This window comes from Megalopta genalis, unplaced genomic scaffold (genome assembly GCF_051020955.1).
Source record: "Megalopta genalis isolate 19385.01 unplaced genomic scaffold, iyMegGena1_principal scaffold0077, whole genome shotgun sequence".
In the NCBI taxonomy this organism is placed as follows: Eukaryota; Metazoa; Arthropoda; class Insecta; order Hymenoptera; family Halictidae; genus Megalopta; species Megalopta genalis.
Window position 1 is genome coordinate 450,933 of NW_027476146.1, and position 21,506 is coordinate 472,438.

Here is a 21,506-nt window from a genome sequence, read left to right on the forward strand (position 1 = left end):
AGCGTTTCGTCGGACTAGAATTTTAGCTACCTTAGCCTTCGACCGATAAGAGTCCGTTTCATCGCCGATGGTTTTTCTACTTTCTTAGCCGTCGTACCGATAAATTTACATACCGTACGATCGGGAGACTTCTTGCGGCGGCAGCTCCAAAGTATCGGCTTTGAAATACGTCGTTATTATTTCTCTGCTTCGATGCGATACGTCGTTCACTGGAATTCGCGGCAGTTGTGCGTCAACAGGAATAACCAACGATACCTTACTCGACAAACAGGTTAATATTGACGACAATGACGCCGTTTCTAGCCAGTCGATACGTTGGTACGACCGTGCAATCTCGATCGACTAAAACTTCGCATCGTCGATAATTCCGCGCACAGTATACAGATACTTCTATATCAAGAGCTCTGTGACGTTAGACTCGCGGTTCGAATCTCGACGTTTCGAGTCAAACTGTTTCCTACTATGGATATTAGCCGCTAGGGGGAATACCGGCACAAGCAAATTCGACCGTCCGTTGTCTCGAAAAGTACTGGCTTCAAAGTTCGAACTGCTACTCGAAGGGTGCGCATTATAAATGGAAGAAAAATAACGTTCGGTGGAATCGTTAAAAGATTCGAATCCATCCTCGTAGTCAAACACGTTACAACCGCAGATGTTCCGGCCGGGGTAGTCTAATGGCTCCGGGGCAAGAATACTGCCCCGGGGACGGACAGTGTCCCCGGCCGGGTCTGGTTGCTTGCCATGAGCGTCCTGGGCGAGCGGCTGAGAAGCCTCTACTCCGGGCTTCTGAGGTCCAGGGTGTTCCCGGACCTCTGGAGGAGAAGTCGGATGGTCCTCTTAAGGAAGGATGGGAGGCCTGCGGATTCTCCCTCCGCGTACCGGCCCATTTGCCTCCTGGACGAGGTGGGCAAGATCTTTGAAAAGATCATTGCTGCCCGCCTCGCCAGGCACCTGTCCCGCGTTGGCCCCGATCTGGCGGACTGCCAGTTCGGCTTCCGGGAGGGACGATCGACGGTCGATGCAATTGACCGTCTAAAGTCCCTCTCGGACAATGCCGTGGCACGGGGCGGGGTGTGCGTGGCGGTGTCGATCGACATCGTCAATGCATTTAACACCCTGCCCTGGTCCGCCATTAGGGAGGCCCTGGTTGAACACCAGGTGCCTCCCTATCTGAGGCGGGTGATCGGGGCCTACCTGCGGGGCAGGTGGGTGGAATACCCGGGCCGGTATGGGACGATACGGAGGGAAGTGGACTGCGGGGTCCCGCAGGGGTCCGTGTTAGGACCACTCCTGTGGGACCTGGGATATAACGCAGTCCTGAAGGCCCCCCTGCCCGACGGTGCCACTCTCGTCTGCTATGCAGACGACACATTAGTGGTCGCCGTCGGGAACACCTTCGAGAGGACCATCCGACGAGCGGAGGCTGCGGTGGCAGCCGTCGTCGCGAGGATCTACGATCTGGGGCTGAAGGTGGCCCCGGAGAAGGCCGAGGCCGTCTGGTTTGGACGGCCTTGGTCTCGGCCACGGGCCAGATCGTGGATCTGGGTTGGAGAAGCCTGCGTCGAGGTGAAGTCCGAGATCAAGTATCTCGGACTGATCCTCGACAGCCACTGGAGGTTCGGAGCACATTTCGGCCGTCTCGTCCCCCGAGTTGAGAGGGCGGCGGCCGCGTTAGGCCGCCTGTTGCCCAATATCGGGGGACCGGGCGATATGGTGCGTCGCCTATACCTAGGCGTGGTGCGGTCCATGGCATTATACGGCGCCCCGATTTGGGCGCCGTCCGTGAGGGCAAACCGGCGCAACACATTGTTGTTGCGCCGGATTCAGAGGCAAATGGCCCTTCGCCTCATAAGAGGCTACCGCACCACGTCTACCGTGGCGGCGCTTGCTCTGGCGGGAGAAATTCCCTTCGAGCTGCAGGCGGCGATGCGCGCCTATATTTATAGGCGCATATGCATCGCTGGCCGGGCTCGGGGGGACCCGCCGGAGCAGGAGGCGGTCCAGTGCTTCGAGCTACAGGCCCGGCGACTTGCGCTCGCCAGATGGCATGCGGAGCTTTGTTCCCATGCCGGCGAGCGCGTCCCTGGGGCTCTCCTGCCGCACTTCACCTCGTGGCGGGAGAGACGGTTTGGCAGGCTCTCCTACCGTGCGACGCAGGTATTCACCGGGCATGGCTGCTTCGGTGTCTACCTGTGTCGCATCGGTCGGGAAGCGACGACGGTGTGCCACCACTGTGGCGCGGAGGAGGACTCGGCGCAGCTTACACTGGAGGTATGCCCCGCCTTTTCAGTGTTGCGCCGAGTCCTAAGAAGGGAAGTTGGTCGCGGCCTCGCTCTCTCCAGTTTAGTTGGGGCCATGCTGGAGAGCCCGAGAAAATGGGCGGCAGCCATCGCCTTCTGCGAACAGGTAATGTTGCAGAAGGTGGCTGCCGAGTGGGGTCGCCGTGAGCGGGGGGTGCGGCGTGTGCGCCCACGCCTAGAGCCCCCCCCCCCCGAGCAGCTGAGAATAGGCTGGCGGCGGGTGTACCAGTTTATGCTGGTTTAATTGCCCGCCGCCCGCCAACCGAAGATGTCCTCCCTACACCGGGAGTGGGGCGACGAACATCGTCGCCCCCGATGGCCGCCGTGCCCAGGGCGGGGAGCCCTGGGCACCCTCATTGAAAAGCGGTCGTCGTGACGAGGCGGTGCGGGGAGCGGTCCCCCGCACCGCCGAACCAAGATTATTCATGGGGGAGGATAAATCTTCCCCCGGGACGCGGCCGGCCATCGCCATTCCACCCTGGTGGTCGGCTAGGCGAGGGGGAGCCGCGGTTGTGTTCGTTAAGAGTTCCCGTGGCTCCCCCAGTAATCGCCAGCGCCCTAGGCCGCCGTGGGGGTTTTAGCGGGTCAAACCTCGCACTACCCCCGTCCCGCCCCCCCCAGGCGGGACGGGGGTGTCTGGCCAGCAGATTTCCCCCACGATAACAAAAAAAAAAAAAGGGTACCATCGGTGACAGCGGGTCGGCCGCAGTTTACTTCTCGGCATATCTTGTTTATTTCATATGGCGGTACCCTGCGCTTCGAAGAAAATGGTATCGGATGTGTCATTTCCTCGGATGACCGAACGACGAACAGTAAGGGTCCACGGTCGAGGCCTGGATTTTTAGGCAGTGAAACATCGACTTCCGAACGAACGCGTCGAATAAACGATTATCCGCGAACGCGTCGTGTATACGATCATCCGCGAATGCGTCTCAGTCATTTTCGTAATATGCACAAGTGTTTCGGATTATCAGTGATTAATTAACCCATTTGCATCATCGCTCTACTTAAGCTTTCGCATCGAAACATCAGCGACGTTCAACTGACGAGTGAATCTTATCACCACGCGCGGTCGATCGTATGTGCAGTAACGCGCATCGAAATTATTCATCGGCTTTATTAAGAATGTAGTTTTTAAACGATGATATACAATGTTATATCGCATTTTAAATTTTTTTATACAAAAGGAAAAACAAATATTTTTATAATAAAATAAATTTATTTAAGTTAAATGAGTATATTAATAAATTAACGTTCGTGAAATTCTTTAAAGTGGTCAATACATAATGCTTTATCACAAACATGGCATTTAAAGACTGTCTCCCGCCGAATTGACTTACTTAAGCATAGATCGCATCGTTTTGAATTCCTATTCCCCTTTGCTGGAGTTGCAGGTATCCGTACAGGAAAATGCCTGCCAGTAAATCACATAATGGAATCATTGACAGGTGTCTTATTTACATTTATGTTTTGTGGGTAAATGTTTATCAATAATTTCTTCAGATAATAACTGTTTAAACACATGAAACGCTCGATCTTTCTTATTATTTTTAAAAATTATATAACTGTTGAGCAACATCATGTCAATAAAATAAAAAAATATTTTTTTATAGGGTTTTTTTACATCGTCTAATAGTATGAAATTTGCTTAACATCTGGTCACCAATATCAACTCCACCCATATATTTATTGTAATCTGCTACTGCGGTTGGTTTCAAACTCTTTTCTGCAGTATATCGACTTCGCTTCCCTGTTTCAGCAAAATTTAAATCATGCATAGTAGTTAGCATAACGACATCTTTTTTGTCCTTCCACTTTATCGCCGCTATCTCTTTTGTACTAAGTATAACAGCTTCCCCCTTTTGTAGTAGGTGTGATTTTAATTCTGATGGCATCCCTTTCCTATTTATTCTCGCTATTCCACATACATTTGTTTTCATGTTAAATAATTCTCGATACAATGTTGGTGAACTGTACCAGTTATCAAGGAATAAGCAATACCCCTTGTGCAATAATTGACTCTCTTTTAACAAATTGATTACAACATTTCTGGTAGCAGATCCTGTATCAGTTTTATCTTTTCCTGTGAATATATTGAAATTATGTATGTATCGCGATTGTGAATCACAGAGTTTATAAAACTTGACACCGAATCTCGCACGTTTTGTTCGAATAAATTGTATGTAATGTAAACGACTTCTAGATGCCATTAGTGATTCATCAATGGAAATGTTTTTATTTGGGACATACATGCGAATGAAAGCTTTCTTTACAATTTCAGTTACTTCTCGAATTTTAGTTGACAATTGTCAAATCACCTGAAGCAACCGGTCTTGCCGTATATTCGATTGAAAGTAATTTACTCGAAAAATAAATTTAACCTCGACATAAGCATAACAAAAATTTAATAAATGTCTTTGGTAGATGTCGTAATAACAATTACGAGTTACAACAAATTAAAGATCGCAGAAATCGCAGTTTTATCACGATTTTCACCAAGAACTGTATGAGATCTGCAGTTTTTAAAATATTACAACGCCTGTAGCTCGACTCTGGGTTAACCGATGTCGATCAAATTTTCAGCACGCATATAAGTTACCGAAATCTACAAGAGGGTATTTTCTAAATTTTCGTTATAGGCTCAGATAAAAAAGTTAAAAATCGAGGGTTTTTAATTTCTTCTTTTCATTCCAAGTAATAGCAAAATTAAAAGAAAGCTTTTTAGTCATCGTCTAAAAAAAATTTAAGTCATGTAGTTCAGTTTTGATAAAGTAATTGCGTTTTAAAAGGTGTACGATCCAACCGTTTTTCTCGACACTATTTCCTCTGGTTCGGTTTGGATTGCTTGGTTTTTGGTCTTTTCGACCCTGGTCTGGGTAGCTCTTCCCATGCATGTTTTTCTTTATCCCGATTTGAAAATTTTAGAAAAATACATTTTCCTGTCATGGTTATGTTAAATATGTTATGTTAAATTATGTTCAATTAAATAATCTTAGCAGATCTCCGTTTGCGTAGATGCCTCAGTGAACATTCTGGTAATAAATGTTGGTTGTTTAAACTACGTTCAATTGGCTCGAACTATTTATTACGATGATTTATGGATTATATGTATTTTTCTTTTTATATTTGTGCGTGTGTTGCTGTTAACGGTCATGATGCTACCACTGTGTGACCACCTCAATGGCCTTGCCATTTTTTAATTGCTGTAATGTCTCCAGTTACATTTCGAAATATATATTCTTCGATGCATTCTTGGCATCGACTAGCGTTTGATGTTTCCAGGATTACAGAACCATATCCTTCACAATGATAAGCTGCCTCACTTATGTGGTTTCCTGCGGTGGTATGCCAGCAGCCTTCAGGAAATAATTCTCTTTCTTCTGCTGCCACCCCCGAGACCAACATTTTTCACACAATTTGTACTCTTCAGCTTCAAACACGAGTTGGATTTTCCTTATACATTGGCATATTAAGAGTTCCTCGTGCTCCTCTGGATAATCAGCGGGATTTACTTCATCCTGAAAGTGATTCCAATTTTTAATTTGTGTCGCACGAACTATCGAAGACGAAGGACTGTTTTAATTTATCCTGATGTTTCGCGATTAGGTGTCCGGTCGCATCTGTTTTTAAAATTGCATTATTTATATCCGACATTTACTATCTCGTATGGCCCGATGTGACGTGGATCGAATTTACTTGTTTCAGGTTCTTGTTACACATGGACGTATTACTCCACCCTAAGTTATGTCGGATTAGCTCACTCATCGTAATATAGCTTGTAACGTAATCAAATAAGATCCGCAAGTCGGCATATTTTTTTCTGAGGGGAACACACTACTGGCTGTTTCGTGGTTTTCCCGAAGATTAATTCGTGGGGTGTGAAATTCGTAGCTTCGTGAACGGAGGTATTTATATGAAATCATGGCAAATGGTAAGTAGAGGTCTCATTCTTCATATGACTCGATGTATTGTTTTGGATATTCTGTTAATACAATATATGACTCCTTTTTAACGATCCATCTCGGCAACATGTAACATTAGTTTCCCAAGAAACTAGTGCTTTCATCTATCGAAATGGATTTTGGTGTCCCATGTATTGCAATGAAATGACTCGCGGACGCGACAGCTACTATCATGGCTTTAATATCTGATAAAGCAACTGCTAACCAATATTTTTTTAAATTGTCTCGCATAGTTAACCGTTTGAGTGCCACGGAGCGATTTTGCGCTTCTCATCTGTCTCTCGAACAGTGCCAGCGCTCTAGGCTGCGAAACCGATAACCGCGACACGCTCGGTTTTTGTCGATGCGCGACTTTACGGTTACCACTCCATTTTAGGTAAAAGTAATGAATGATACTACTAAAAGAACGAATTTTAATTTCAGTTATACTATATAATATATAATATATAATTAAAATGTATAAATATGCTTGTCAAAGCATAATGCATGCAAACCTTTTTTACATTCTACACAAATTAGTCTAGACCTTTTTATAGTACTGTTTTTTGTACTGCAAACTACGCAACGCCTCAAGTTGCGTCCTGGTAGTTTTTCTAGTCTGTATACCTTTTTCCCCCTTATATTTAATTCATTTTCCCTTGTTCCTAACCATTCATGTTCTATTTCCGAAATAATATTCGATATATATTGAAGTCGTGACATTGCTTCTCTTCCCACAGTTTCCTTGTACAACAAATACGAATTTAATACCATTCTTGTAAATATATTAAAGGTCACTTTTTTCCAATATTTCACTGTACGACGTTCGTCCAGATAGGTATATAACATTTTGTCCGATTCGTCTACACCACCCATATAATTATTATATGAATTGATAATCTGTGGTTTTGTTTTTTGTCTTTCTCTTCCATAGCGATTTTGAATTAATGTTACATTCGCTGCCAATGCCTCTGTAGAAATTAACAAAACGGGGTTCTTTGAACTCTTTTTTTCACGATGTGCACATAGAAGTACCTCGGCATTGCGAAAATATTTCGTTTCTCCAACTTTTAATTCCTTAGCTTCCTTGGGGATATCTTTCCTATTTCTCCTGATTGTTCCCGTTATATAAGTATTTTTTGAATGTAAAAATTTGGCTAACGCAGTGCTTGTAAAATAATTGTCAACATATACGTGATATCCTTTATCTAAACAATCAGCATCTTGCAATAATTTTGTTACAACGTCATAACCAAGCCCATTTTGCGAATTCTTTGATTGTGCACCTTTATAACAATAAAATGCTACACAATATTTTGATATTGCATCACATAACATCCAAAACTTAATACCCCATTTATGATGCTTCTTGTTGGGTAAATATTGTGTAATACTGGAGTGACACAGTGTTCCCACTAAAGACTCATCGATAGATAACATTTTGTGTGGAGTGTAATATGTTTGAAAGATCCGATTGGCGTGCTCAACAATCGGATTGAATTTGGCACATGGATCATATTTTTTGTGCCCCGGTGGAAAACATTTTTTATTATCAACGATATGAAAACATCTTAAAATGTTTTGAAATCTGTTCCTTGAGAACATCTTCTTAAACCAAGGAATTGCTCTAGAACTTTCAGTCCAATATGAATATATTGTTGGTCTATTTGTTATCCCCATTTCCAATAGTACGGCTACAAATGCCTTCAGTTCCAGGATAGTGACAGGATACCAAAGAGAATTTGTGAAAAAAAGATTTAAATATTCAATCGGTTTGGCTCTATTAGATAAACGGCATCGCGGTCCCGACATTTCAATGAATTGAAATGAATTGCCTTGGTCAATGTATTCATTTTCCGTAACCATGATATATTTTGAAATGTCTCCAGTATTAGAAATATTATTGTCAGAAACAGAATCGTCGATAACATTAATCCTTCTTTTAAAAATAATAACTTCACTATCATCGCTATCGTAATTCGAATCCTCTATTATATTGCTCGTCTTACGTTTAGAAGGCATTTAATTGCTGAAGGGCATCAAATAAAAATATAAAAAAATTATACTGTAGAATACAAAAAAAATAGTGAAAATTTTACTGTACATACCTTTTATATATGCAATAAAATATTTAAATTATATTGTTATATTATATGACGTAACCTAGACGCTGATAAATCTGTACTTACGTTCAGAAAGATGGCAGAACATCAATGAATTGAAACAATTACAGCTACTGTATATATCTGAAAACAGCGCAATAGCGCTCCTTGGCATTCTTGGAGAGGAAATAAGACAATCGCTTTCGCGCTTCTTGGCATTCTTGGAGAGGAAATAAGATAATCGCTTTCGCGCCGCTTGGCACTTTTGGACGGGAAAACAGCAAAGACACGTGGCACTCAAACGGTTAAAATGTAGCGATTGCCATTGATGGTTTTGGAAGTAGTCCAAATGTGTCCATGACAATGTCACGTAAAATATTCGCGACAAATATAAAAAAAAAAATATTGTTGAGCCGTAGCCCAACATCCACTTTATTATTACACAATGAGTACAATACTGATTTTAATATGCGTATTCTAAACGCCCGGTACAACGCTTACTTATGACTAACTGCTAGGAGGGTTATTTGGCCTTTTTATATTAATTTCATATCTTATCAATATCCGGAGCACAGGTTATTTTTGGGGTGTGATTCACATAGGGAATGGGCGGAATTTAGGTCGTTACACTCCCCCGTTGTTAGACTAAACTTTGTCCTCCAAGTTACTTGAGGATGGATCTGTGGAATTTGATTTTTCTTGGTTGGAAGAGCACTGTTTCTTCTTCTTGTTCGGTAGTTTGTGGGATGATGCTTCTCGTTGGGTTCTTTATGCGTATATTGATTGGAGCTGATGGAGCGGCTTGCGTATTGTTGAATCGGTTATCTATTTTGCTAGTTTTAAATTTACAACATAACAGATGAAAGCATAGTTTGTTATGTTCCGCAGATTGTGTTTATTTTTAAGGGTAAAGCAGGGATTGCTATGAATTGATTTGAAGTTCTAAGCGGTATAAAGATTACGCCTTCGATCTTAAGGATCGTTATCATACATGATACTATGTTTTCATCAAAATTGATCAATTCTGAGACACAATTGTATCGCGCAAATCTATCGTGAATTGGCTGAATTTGCTTGCACATGGTAATACCTGCTTTTCTTTTACAATATTGGTTAGTGTAGTCGTTGACAACATTGATGTATTTGCTTCCGTCAACAAAGTAAATTTGGTGTTCTATCGCGGGTATCATATAAACGTTGTACTTCTTCGTGGGTATGGGGTATAGGTGTGTTATATCCCATTCTTTGTCTGGTATTAAATATCATTTTGTTCTTGATTCTGAAAACTTTTAAATCTGATATATCCAATATGATCTGAAATTTTCTTTCTTAGGTGAAATGGCTTTATTCAACAAAGAGTCCTTAGCGACGGTTTTGTATGTCTTCAAAAATGTGTCTGGGTCAATAATTTGTGTACTAATTATTCCTTGTTTTGCTAACGTGATTACATTTAGTAGTTCATCTGGTGCGAAGTGTAGATCGTATATTGCTCCTTCTAATTTTAGCACGAATTTCGTTAAATATTCGTCTTTGGTTATTCTTGAATCTAGGCGTTGTGTTTCTTCATCTAAAGAGTTAAGTTGTTTCAGGTTACTGGATTCTAATATTTTCTTTATCAGGCCGGTTTGGTTAGAAATTATGGTTTTTAATTTGTTATTGTCGTCAAATAATTTGTCTATGTTAGCATTCATCGTGTCTATGATTTTTAGTTCTTCTTTTAATTTGCAATCGTCTTTACATAGGTTTTTTATGACATCTACACTTCTGTATAATTCTCCGGTTTTATTCAATATGTTTTCCATATCTAATCCTATGAATATGTCTATTTTACTGGAATATAAGTAGGCTTTTTCGTCTTTCTCATGAAAAATTGAGTTTTCTTTTAGGGGTACAATTGTTTAACTGTGCGCGGTGTACCATGTGTAGGTGAAGATGACAATCTTCCTGGAAAATAACGTTTTAGCTTGCTACCGTGTATTTTCTTTATCTGTCCGCTGACGAGAATTTCATAATAGGGTGTGTGTACTGAGTGTATATTATATATATATATATATATATATATGGGCCTAACCATTCACTGTCGAGTTTGTCTCGTTTGTGGTCGTTATGAATTAATAACATTGTCCGGTTTGTGACCGGATTATTCGTCGTTCTTGATCTCTTTTATGACGTACTTTACTTTTTCGCAATGTTTCTTTTGCCTTTTCTATGTTCGAGTACCATTCGCGTTTCCTGAACTGCATTTCGTCTGCGTAAGTACGTTGTGAATTTAAAGAGATTGAAGAGGGTAGGTTCGCAATATGACCGAATGTTAATTCGAAGGGCGTGAATCCCGTAGATTCGTGTACTGTCGTGTTACAGGCTAAACAATAAAAATTTAATATGTCGTCCCATTCTTCGCCTCTTTCTTTCTGGACTCTGCAAAGCATGTCTTTAACGACCCCGTGGGTTCTTTCAAGTGAACCGTTACTTTGAGGGTGAAAACTAGTGGTCTTTATGTGTTTCATATTTTTGCATAAGGTTACTAATAAAGTTTTGACCTTGGTCCGTAAGAATTTTCTTTTGGGTGGAGAATATGGTTCCATATGGTTTCCGTTTGTTGGTTTTTTAAAGGGACAAGCAACAGATATTTCGTCAGTTCGTCATGTATTCAAAGGATATATTGGTTTCCTTTTTTCGTTTTAAATAAAGGGCCTAGGATGTCCATGGAAATTTTATCATTGGGATTGTTGGGGCGTCACAGCGTCGTCAGTAATAACGACGAATTATCACGCTATATATGTGGACTGTATATAAAAATAAAGAACCGGATTTTGCTTGAAGTTTTGTATTCAGCCCGCGACTACACTACACCCTTAGTCAGGAGGTCTTAGTTCTACGAATTCGGTTACAACTCCGTTCCATTAGAGAATATTTTCCTTCGTGATAGACTGCTACCCCTCCAACGCATTTCTAATACTCGTTGATTGTTTTTCCTTGATTTTTGGCAATAGCCAATCAGTGAGTCTGTTTTAAAGCAGACACCCTTCCCTTGCGCTCTTAACGCGTCTTTCTGGGAGGGTGCTGGTGTATGGGAGGTGGGAGCGGCAATGGTAGGAAAATTCCTCCAGCCATCACCGTCATAAAACAATGTCAGGCTGACCCTTCGGAACTGTTCCTTTTTTATGACACATCCTGGTCATCGAGGCCGAGAGAAGCAAAGTCCCAAAAATCAAGCAATGGAGCATGCGTACTCTCGGAAAAATGCATACCAGGTGTTATTAAAAATCCTAAGCTCAAAAACAGCCGGCTAGGCACGTTCGTGTCATAAAGAACATTAGTGCTGTGCACTAACAGGGATTTTCGGGTGCGTCAGAAATTATGAGTTCTTCTTTTCCTCTAATACGCGTTACTTTTCCTTTTGGCAAATGTCACATTCTTTGATTCTGTTCTCAATTAGTTCTGAAAGTTTAGGAATTTTGTACTTGTATCTTATCCTATCATACGTTTTTTGTATTCCGGGGTGTCCTATCAAGTCGTGGTTTTCTTTAAGGATTTCTTCTATTTCTGAGTCCGAAAATTCGCAAATTGAGTCTTCCACGTAAACAATCTCTTTCACTTGATCGTTAAAGTACATAAAAATTCTTTTGATTGCGTTTCTTTCCATTAAATTAAATTGTTCTGCAATAACACCTATCTTGTCATATTTTTGATCTATTTGTCCTAATTTGATTATCCATTTAGCCTTATCGAAGTTACCTAGCAAATCTATAGTTATTTGAAAAAAATGAGTAACGATTTGGTCTGATTTTAAGTCTCTTAGGTAAATTATTGTTGTCTTTTTCCCATTCGTTAAATTTTATCTCATGACTGATGTGGACTGTGCCTTTAAATTCTTCGTTACTGGTTATCGCGTGAACTCTAGATAAAGCATCGGCTGCCGTATTGTCTTTTCCTTTGGTGTACTCTATTTCATATTCATATTCTTCTAGCCTAAGTCTCCATCTAATAAGTCGTGATGAGGGGTCTCTGCAATTATTCAGCCATTTTAAAGCTTGGTGATCGGCACGTATTAAAAATTTCCTGTCCAGTAGGTATTGCCTCAAACGTTTAACTGCCCAAACAATGGCTAAAAGCTCTTTCTCTGTGGTTGAGTAATTTTTTTCTGGCGGGTTAAGAGTTTTAGAGATGTAACAACATGGGTGACCTTCTTGTGATAGTATAGCTCCTAATCCTTCGTTGCTTGCGTCTGTGGTTAACGCGAATTGTTTTGAGAAGTCGGGGTATTTTAATACTGGTGCTGAGCATAGAGCTTGTTTTAAAGAATCGAAACTGTTCTGAGTTTTGTCTGTCCAGTCGAATGCAATATCTTTCTTAGTAAGTTCTGTTAAAGCTTTCGCTATTTTTGAAAAGTTTCGTATAAATTTACGGTAGTATCCTGAAAGTCCTAAAAATGATTTTACATCTGTGCTGTTTCTGGGTATTCTAAAGTTTTTTACTGCTTCTATCTTTTTGCTATTGGGTTTAACTCCTTCTGATGTGACAACGTGCCCTAAGTATTCCAATTCGGGTATTAAAAATTCGCATTTATCCGGTTGTATTTTCAATCCTAGTTCTCGAAGTCTTTGCAGTACTATGGCTAGATTTTTGTTATGTTGCTCTATTGATTTCCTGAAGATAATTATGTCGTCTAGGTAGACAAAACAGTGATTATTAACTAATCCTCGTAGCACAGTATCCATCATGCGTTGGAACGCTGCGGGTGCATTTTTGAGCCCGAAAGGCATACGGTTAAATTGAAAATGTCCTTGAGGAGTGGAAAATGCTATGTACTTCTTGGATTTAAGATCCATGGGAATTTGGTGAAATCCAAAGGATAAGTCTAGGGCTGAAAAATATTTGGAGTTTCCTAGTTGTGAAAGGATGTCGTCTATCTCAGGTAAGGGATAAGCTTCTTGGTCTGTCAAATCGTTCAGTTGTCTGAAATCTATTACAATTCTCCACTTTTGCTTTCCTGATGCGTCGGATTTTTTTGGGACTACCCAAACCGGTGAGTTATAAGGCGAGTCACTTTCTTCAATTATTTTCTTGTTCAACATATCGGTCATTTGTTTATTGATTTCCGCTTTATGGCATTCAGGTGATCGGTATGATTTTGTGTTGACGACTTTGTCTTCTTTTACTGTTATAGTGTGTTGTGTTAAGTTTGTGCAAGGTAAGGAATTAGTGTCTAAGCTGAATACATTAAGATAATGTAATAATATCTTTTCGATAGGTTTCCGCGAATCTTTTTCTATATGTTGTGTCCTAATTAATTTCTTGAAATTCGAAATTTGTTCGAAATCGTGAGAATTTGAAATATCGTTGGTTATTACATGATCTTGCTTACAAGGATTGATGAAGCATATTCGTATTGGTATACGGGTATTCTAGGTATACGGTATGAGTTTTCGTTTCTCCAGGCCGTAAAGTGTTTTCTCTCTGCAACATAAGCTTGTTATTATTTAAATGTAATGAGTCGTTTGTGAGCGAATAATCATAATTTTCGAGCAATGGCAGTCCGAAAATTCCGTCCTCTATTATCGGAAAGTCTGACTCTACTATATGAAACGTGTTTTGTTTTCCGTAAAGTTTAATATTAGTTCGTTCGTTAACTTCATGTTTGTCGTTTCCCATAAAAAATACGCGTTTTTCGCAAGGTTCGGTCTTAGTGTCTCTCTAAATTTATTCCTGAGCCCGAGTCTACTAAAAATCGAGCTTCGACCAAATCTTTGGGCGAGCTTACGGAGACTCTTGTTTCGATGTCGTCTTTAAGGTTAAGTATGTAGATCTTAACTGAACGTCTGTTTTCTAAATTGATGGTGACTCTTCTTTCTATGGCGTCTTTATGTTCGTATTGTAAGGCGTATATTAGTTCGTTCAACGTTCTTCTGAATCGGATTGTGTAGCTATGTACGCTTTCTGTTAGACCTTGTCGTACCTGTCTTAATCTGTCTCGTGCTAAATCAGCGGTGGTCGGTATGCTCACGAAATGTCTTAAGACTGCATATAGATCATTGAAATTGTCAATGTCCAAGTGGCGTATGCTTCTTTCAGCATCCTCAGTGATCTTTTGGGCTAATATTAGATCTAGTAGTTCTGGTTGTTCTTTGCATCTTAGGCGAGCTTTTCGAACTTTCTTAATAAATTCTTCGACCCCTATGTCGTCCCTGCCTCGTAGAACAGGTATGAACTGGATCGATAGCTTTGCTGGGTGACGATGATTATTGGGTTCTTCCTGCTCGTCATTTTCCGAATTATCTGAGGTTTCTTCAGCTAGTCTTCTTTCGTTGACTCTTGCGTTCTGATTCATTCGAACGGCCGTTGCCTCACTTTCGTCGTCGGTAACGATATTGCTAGTATACTCCGAAGTGTGTATGCAGTTGCTAGGTGCTTTCAATTTAGCTAATGTTTTCCCCAGCTTCTCTATCTCCTTGGCTCTCCGATTATTTTCCTCGTTAACCATTAACATCATGCGTTTTAGTTCGTTCATGCTAGTTTCATGTCGTTCATTGTTTTTGCATAGCGTCTAGGATCGCTCGTAAGCCTGAATACGTGCTATTAGGATTTTCCATTTTTTGTGTTGGACTTGAGTTTATTAACGAGTGCGTCGAGTTTTGCTCTGATGAGTCTTGACTTGAGAAGCTTGGTCTTCTCTCTATATACTTGTGAAACGAAGCCAGTGTGTTACCGGTGATTCCCCGTAATTGGTTGATTGAATCCGCTGTTTTCTCGCTTCCTTCGGTCGCTCGTGATAGTACTGTTGTCTTCTGGTGTAGTACGTAACCCTGAGTATCTCTTTCTAAGAAAAGCGTCGTCAGTTTCCCGAAGGTCGATAAGTACTACCCTGGCAGGATCGCCAAAATGTCACGTAAAATATCCGCGACAAATATAAAAAAAAATATTGTTGAACCGTAGCCCAACATCCACTTTATTATTACACAATGAATACAATACTGATTTTAATATGCGCACTCTAAACGCTCGGTACAACGCTTACTCGTGACTAACTGCTAGGAGGGTTATTCGGCCTTTTTATATTAATTTCATATCTTATCAATATCCGGAGCACAGGTTATTTTGGGGATGTGATTCATATAGGGAATAGACGGAATTTAGGTCGTTACACAGCAAGTTCGTCAAAAGGTTCCAGAGGTGTGTCCGTAATAATCACGGGTGGACGGGTTTTTGTTCTGATAAGTGAACGAATGAATTCTTGTGAATCTTTTCTCATTTCAGGGCAGTGATATTTCTCCTTTATCCCTTTCGGTACGGAGGACCTGGCCGCGGTTATACATTCGTGGAACGAGGAAGTTTTCCGCGAGAGTGGTTGCACTGTTCGACAGCGTAAGCCGCGAAAACATGTTTTGCGGCATTCATAGAAATCTCGAGCGTGATTGACACTAAATTTTTCATTCGGACCGCGACATCGGTGACTGACGCGGAATTTAACGTGTTTAAAAAACATTTCTAAAATGATTATACTGCTTTGTCGTAACCAAAACCAATCCTCGACAGAAAACCGATTTCGACGGAATCTTATCTCGCGGATTAGACTGAAAGACAGACAAAACAGGTATGGCGCTTAACGTTTTAAAATCATATCTTTCTCTTTATGGTACATTAATTAAAGTAAATGGCATTGATATTGTTACGGCGACTTGTCCAAATCAAGTCGCTGTAATGTGAAACTGCCCTGTTGTGAACAACTCCTTAAAGAATAATAGAAGAGAGGGGTTGCCACGGAGGTGTGTTATCAACGAAAAATCGAGGAGTCGAGATCGTACCGTCGAACGATCAATATCCCACTTCTGAAAGATCTGAATTGTTATTGTACCGAATTGTGTTATAGTTAATGTTCTTTATTGTAAATAAAATGCCGCTACGCGAGAGAAATGGTGTAATTCGCAATATTGGGGGCTCAGCCGGGATCGAAGAATCGATCGGAAATGTCACATCGGCACTGGAGATCCTGTTTGCAAACCTCCGACAAGAATTATGCGAGCAACTGCAGGAGCAGCAGAGGCAGTTCGAGGCGCGACTGGATGCGGACAGGCTTCAGTGCGAGGAACGGAAACAGGCTGCTGCGTTCGAACGAGAGGCTCGCATGGAAGAGAGGATAGCAAGGATCGAGAACCAATGCCAGGTGCAATCGGATTCATTGCGAAATTCTATTTTAAATTCTGCGGCATTCTCGTCAGTAGAATACTCGGAGGCGCGTGTAAATAGTTCGGACACTGTTGTAAATAATGTTAATAGTGTACATATCGAGAGTGGGCCTATTGCTCCGAGTGCTCCTGTAGTTCCTTCACAGTCGGTGCCATCGTTGCCTCCGTGTCTAGAATCTACGCGCTTCGTAAGTGGATTAGGATATTCTGTGAACCCGACACGTTATGACGGTTCCACGTCATGGGATGAGTATCGAATACAATTTGATATGGTCGCGAATATAAATGGCTGAGACGAAGCAAAGAAAGCTGCGGCTTTAATTGCTTCTTTGGATGGTCCGGCTCGAGAAGTCCTGACTTCTCTTCCCGCTGATAAGTATTTCAACTTCCAAGAAATTGTTTCGGCAATCGAGTTTCGTTTTGGTCGAAAAAACTTTTCGAAGCTAAATTACATTCTATTTCAAAATTATAAACAGCGGCAAGGGGAGTCAATTTCTGCATTGGCCACGGAGATTGAGAGGTTGGCGCAAAGCGCTTTCTCAGAATGTCCAATTGATATTCGAAATCGTTTGACCGCCTCTCAGTTTGTGACGGCGTTGGCCAATGAAGAGATGAGGAGAATGTTGAGATATGAAAGTTTTACATCTCTCAGAGCTACGGTGACCGGAGCTCTAGAGATGAAAGCTCTCAATAAATTAAGCTCTCAAAAAACACAAACGTGTGAACGGAATTTAAAACGACCCTTTACTTCCGAGGAAATGCTGGAACATGCGGCTGAACGGCATTCTGAACGAGTGATTGGTCATCAACGGGAGTTGCCGCATTGCTGGAGCTGTGGAAAGAAGGGCCACCTTCAACGGGATTGTTTAAAGAAAACAAGGAAGGAGACTTCGCAGGGAAACTTCAAGAAGTCGGAATAATGGAGGATAGTCCGACTTCATCTTCCGTTTTTCCCCCTGTCGTGCTGCGTTTGGAACCTATTCAGCGAGGGATTTTCTTCGTCGAAGGCATCGTTGGAGCGAAGAAGAGGAAAATCATCTTCGATACGGGCTCATCGGTTAACCTTCAACGGGAAACTTTTGCTACAAGGCAGAATGGTTCGGCGAGCATGACAGGAGTGAAGATTTTTTCAGTCTCCGGTCAGTGATTTCCAATTTTAGGTAAAAAGCGTCTTCCTGTTTCCATTGAAGAAGTTGAGACCGAAGAAGAGTTCTTCTTCGTCAGTATGATGGAAGAATGCATTTTGGGAATCGAATTTCTTAAAAAGCATGCCTGTCAACTGGACTTTACAAACGAGGTTCTTCATTTGAAAGGAATGCAATTGCCGTTGCTGAAGTATGGAGAAGATTCGGCTACGAAGGAGATAAAGAAAAACAGGAATACATTAGTACCGGATCATTTTCAGGATCTTCATCAGAGATGTTCTATAAACCTGTCCGCAGAGCAAAAGAAAACTTTTGCCGAGTTATTGAGGGAATTTGCAGATGTTTTTAATAAAACAGGCACCCCGACGATTACCTCTTCATCGACGTACAGAAGTAGATGAATTATTGTCGAAAATGGAACGACAAGGAGTCATAGAAAAGTCTCAAAGCCCCTGGTCTTCACCCGTGGTATTGGTCAAGAAGAAGGACGGGTCCACTAGATTTTGCGTGGATTACAGGCGTCTGAACAATGTCACCAAGAAAGATTCGTACCCCCTTCCAAGGATAGAAGATACGCTGGACGCTTTGGACGGCTCCTGTTGGTTTTCGACGATCGACTTACAAAGTGGATATTGGCAGATATGCATGGATCCTGTACATAAGGAAAAGACTGCCTTTTGTGTGGGTACTGAATTATGGCAGCTCAAAGTCATGCCATTTGGTCTTTGTAAAGCACCAGCTACCTTTGAACGTCTAATGGACAACGTTTTAAGAGAGTTAAACTGGAAAATTTGTTTGGTATACCTCGACGACATCATAATTTTCGGTAGAAGTTTTGAAGAGGAAGTACAACGTCTGCGGAAGGTACTTGCTCGCCTAAGGAAAGCTTGCTTGCTGATAAGCCCGAAGAAGTGTAATTTCTTCTGCAAAGAAGTGAAATATCTTTTGACACGTAGTATCCGAGATGGGTGTACAAACTGATCTTGTAAAATTGGATGCAGTAAAGAATTGGCCGGTGCCGAAAAGTAAGACCGAGCTGAAGAGTTTCCTGGGTCTTTGCACTTATTATCGGAAATTTTTTAAGAATTTCGCCGATATTGCGAAGCCCTTACATCGTTTGACCGAGAACGAGAAAATCTTCGTGTGGACGGAAGAAGCGGAACATTCGCTCGAGGAATTAAAAAGGAAATTGATGGAGTCTCCCATTCATTCTTATCCGTCGGTTAATACAGAATTCATTTTGGACACGGATGTCTCAATCAAGGTCAGGAGAGAGTAATCGCCTACTTCTCCAAGACGCTACGAAAAGCTGAGAAGAATTATTGCGTTACTCGGAAGAAACTATTAGCGATAGTGAAATCTATTGAACATTTTCATAATTATCTTTATGGGCGTAGATTCTTTCTGAGGACCGATCACGCTGCTTTACGTTGGTTGCTGTCTTTCAAGAATCGGGAAGGACAGGTAGCGCGTTGGATCGAGCGGATTCAGGGATATGACTTTGAGGTGAAACACCGGGAAGGAAGACTCCATCAGAACGCGGACGGTCTTTCTCGCAGGCCTTGCGAATCGCAGGATTGTGCGCGATGCAAGCACCTGGAGGAGAAGGCGGATGAAAATGGAGACGTAGTTCTGCGGACACTCTGCGAAACATTTCATTTTGAAGAGTGGAGGAGAAAACAGGAGGAGGATGAAGAAATTGGTTTCATCCTGTCAAGAAAAATAGGGGGTAGGAGGCCCGATTGGCAGGAGATTTCGGACAGGAATACGAGAATTAAATATCTCGTATCAATCTGGGATTCCTTGGAAGTGTACGAGGATCTACTGTTTCATAAGTGGGAATCCCCTGATGGAAAAAGTAACAAGTGGTTACTGATGGTTCCAAGAGAAATGGTAAGCTCGGTGATGACAGATTGTCATGATACACCGGCGGGTGGCCATTTCGGAGTGAACAAAACTCTGGATAGGGTACGTCGAAAATTTTACTGGCCTGATAATCGCAAGGATGTGGAAGACTGGCGTCGATGTAATACTTGTGTCGCAAGGAAAGGTCCGAGGGAGAGGGGACATGGACCTCTCAAGATTTATAATGTCGGGGCACCGTTTGAGAGGGTAGCGCTCGACATTGTGGGACCGTTTCCGAAGTCTGCGGCTGGTAACAAGTATGCGCTGGTCGTTGTGGATTATTTCACGAAATGGCCGGAGGTAGTTCCGTTGTCGGACCAGCGCGCGACGACTGTTCCGAAGGCCCTCCTTACAGAAGTTGTAAGTCGTCATGGCGTACCGTTGGAACTTCATTCAGATCAGAGGAGAAATTTTGAGTCGACGGTCTTCAAGCGGTTTATGGTGCTGCTTGGTATTAAGAAGACTTTTTATTAAGAAGACAAAGGTTGATTCGGACTCTGCTGCAGTATTTGTCAATGTTTGTAGCGGTTCATCAACGGGATTGGGACCATTGGATACCGTTACTTTTACTGCCCTATCGCTCAAGCAGACACGAGACAATGAAGAACACTCCATCGATGATTCTCACTGGTAGAGAGCTTCGACTTCCAATGGATCTTCAGAGAGGACTCCCGCCTGATTCAAGATATGAGGAGGACGAGATTGTTCAGCAAACGCGTATCAGACTGGCTAAAATTCATGAATTTATTCGTCAGAGACTGAGAATTAGCGGAGACAAAATGAAATCTTGGTATGATGTTTACGCGAATTCAATTACGTTTACTACAGGCGAGAAAGTATGGCTGTTCCAACCACGAAGGACGAAAGGAAAATGCCCCAAGTTGCAGTCCGCGTGGGAAGGTCCTTATGTGGTACAGGACCGCCTGGACGACATTATTTATCGTGTAACTCGTTCTCCGAAGTCGAAACCAAAGATCGTACACGTTAGCCGCTTGGTTCGCTACGACGCTGTACACAGAAGCCTTTGACTGTCTCTCACCCAAGAAGAAGACGTTTCTTCGCAGAAGACGGGTGAGTGATCTGTGTACTGACAGGCTGAGTTCTTTCCGTTTGTGGAAGAAACGGTTCGATGGGGGAAGGAAGTTGTATCCTCTGGAAGATTACGTCCTCTCATTGGAGGGTGAGGACGTGTTCTCAGGAGGGGGTACACCCTTTCCTGACTGGTCCACAAAAAGAGATGCACCGGATCCAATATTACTGCAGGTAGTATCCTGTGGTGATTGGAGGTGCATCCGGGAAAGAGTTTTGGTGATTGATCAGAGCAGGGAACTCCCGAGAAGTCTACAAGTGAGAAGTTCTCAAAACTTCTTCAAGAAAGAAACGCTCAAGCCTCAAAACGAAGAATTAAGAGGAAGGGTGAGCGACAGAGTTTAGAGCTGTACGCGTCGTTGAAGTACTGACGTTCTGCTCAAGGTTTTTTGGTGGTTTTCCCTTGTGACGGAGGACAAATGTCAGGACGTAAACTGTCTGGAAAAGGCCACCTGGGTAACTAATTACATTCTTTCCTTGTTTACCTACTTTGCAGACAGAAGTACTTGCGGTGGAGGTTACCTGTCAGTTGTCCGATGGAACGATAGTTCGAGGTTGTAGGACTGAATCTGGAAGGATTAACGGTTCGATTGTCGTTGGTCAATAGAAGGGAAATTTTCCGCGGCCGGGACGGCCGCTCATTCGGCGGGGAGGGCAATGTTACGGCGACTTGTCCAAATCGAGTCGCTGTAATGTGAAACTACCTTGTTGTGAACAACTCCTTAATAAATAATAGAAGATAGGGGTTGCCACGGAGGTGTGTTATCAACGGACAATCGAGGAGTCGAGATCGGACCGTCGAGCGACCAACATTTCTAATTCAAAGATCTCTAACATA